This window comes from Myotis brandtii, unplaced genomic scaffold (genome assembly GCF_000412655.1).
Source record: "Myotis brandtii unplaced genomic scaffold, ASM41265v1 scaffold536, whole genome shotgun sequence".
NCBI classification, from domain to species: Eukaryota; Metazoa; Chordata; class Mammalia; order Chiroptera; family Vespertilionidae; genus Myotis; species Myotis brandtii.
The window spans coordinates 1301923-1303746 of record NW_005369967.1 but is presented as its reverse complement, the minus strand read 5'-3'; the positions used below and the strand labels follow the sequence as shown (position 1 = coordinate 1303746).

General features: G+C 40.4%; 1 protein-coding gene across 13 annotated transcripts in view; it reads right to left on the bottom strand.

The window, feature by feature from the left end:
• Positions 1-1824, bottom strand: part of GPHN (gephyrin) — a 445634-nt gene that overhangs the window by 90096 nt on the left and 353714 nt on the right. The gene's annotated exons all lie outside the window — the stretch shown is intronic.

Here is a 1824-nt window from a genome sequence, read left to right as displayed (position 1 = left end):
CTGAGAGGCTGGCAAGTGAGGCGGCGAACGTTGGAGTCTGCAGCAAGCAAGCCTCCTGCTCGCTTCAGTGCCTGGCTGCTGGCTGCCATCTTGGCTGACAGTTAATTTGCATATACTCACTGATTAGCCAATGAAAAGGGTAGCGGTCGTACACCAATTACCATGTTTCTCTTTTATTAGTGTAGATAATAGCTATGTACCCACCCATTGTCTTAAAACTCATTTCCCAGAGGTAGCAGCCAAATTATCTGATAAATTTATCTAAGATTAATGAATTCTAAATGCTTAATTTGTTACCCCAACCAGTTAACAGACTTTCATTGAAGTAGTTTTTTAAAAGACAATGCCTTTGCGCTAAAGAACAATTGTTATAACAATAATAGTAATACTAGTAGTACTAGTAGTAATAACTGTAATAGCAGCTACCATTTACTCATTTACTGAATATTACTAGTATACACCAAGCATTTTAGCTGTTTAATCCATACAACAATCCACGAGGCAGACAATCCTCATTTGACAGAAAAGAAACCGAGACATAGAGATAATGAGCACTTGCCCAAGTTCCTACAGCTAGTAAGTAGAGAGACCAAGATTTGAACATAGGTAGTTTAAACCTATAGCACATTTTCTTTTATAAGGTGAGACAATGAGGATAGGTGTTTGAGACTTGCAGATTTTTCATGGTACCTCAAAATATGTTAAAACTGCAATCACTTGTTCTGCTTATGTATAAACCTGAATTTGAACAGAACAATTTAGAGGATATAGGCTTATTAAAACACAAATTTGCTTATTGAAAATTGTTTTATTGCTTCCTTAAATTGGAATTGACACTTGGGACCTATAATATTTTAAATACTAAGTAGTTTTAATGGACTGCATCTGTCATTAGAGATAATATTTATCAAACCTGATGGTAGTGAGGTGATAAGGTTTCTTAAAGTTATTTAAGATCACAATTGTTAAAATAATGACAGCAAAAATGGAATATCTAACCTGGCCTGTGTTGTTCAATGGTCAGAGCGTCAGCTTACACACCAAAGGGTCTCGGGTTTGATTCCAGATCAAGAGCATGTGCCTGGAATGCAGCTTTGATCCCCAATCCTGGTTGTGGTGTGTGCGGGAGGAAACCAATTGATGTATGTCTCTTACATTTAAGTCTTTATCTTTCTCTCTCTCTCTCTCTCTCCTCCCTCCCAATCTCTCTAAAAAATCATTGGAAAAAATATCCTCCATGAGGATTAACAACAACAAAAAGGGACTATCTGACATTTATGTATGGGTATTAAAAGTATGTGAACAAGAAGGAGATATAAGTAAGGTTGTAAGTAAATAAGTCATTATCTAATAATTTTAAATTTTAATCACATTTCTGAAAACTTTAGAATATTGGAGTATTAAGATCAATGGAAAGAATTCTAAAACCCACAAAGTTCATTTTTTTAGCATAAGGCTAGCAAACTTTTACAAATCTATATATATAAAAGCCTAAGTAACCGTTATGATGGAACAACTGGAACGATTGGTCGCTATGATATGCACTGACCACCAGGGGGCAGTCTGACCAATGCAGGAGCCGATTGCCAATGGGGCCTGCTGGTCAACCTCCTGGTCCCTCCCCCTGGCTGGCAGGCCCCGATTGGCCCGCTGCCTGCCCGCAGTAGTGGCAGTTGGCCCCTCCCCTTGGCCAGCAGGCCCTGATCACCTGATTGGGGCCTGCTGGCCAACCTCTTAGTCCCCCCCCACTGGCCAGCAGGTCCCAATCACCCAATCAGGGCCGGGACCTGGGTTGGGACCAGGAACCGGGGGTGGGTGGTGGCG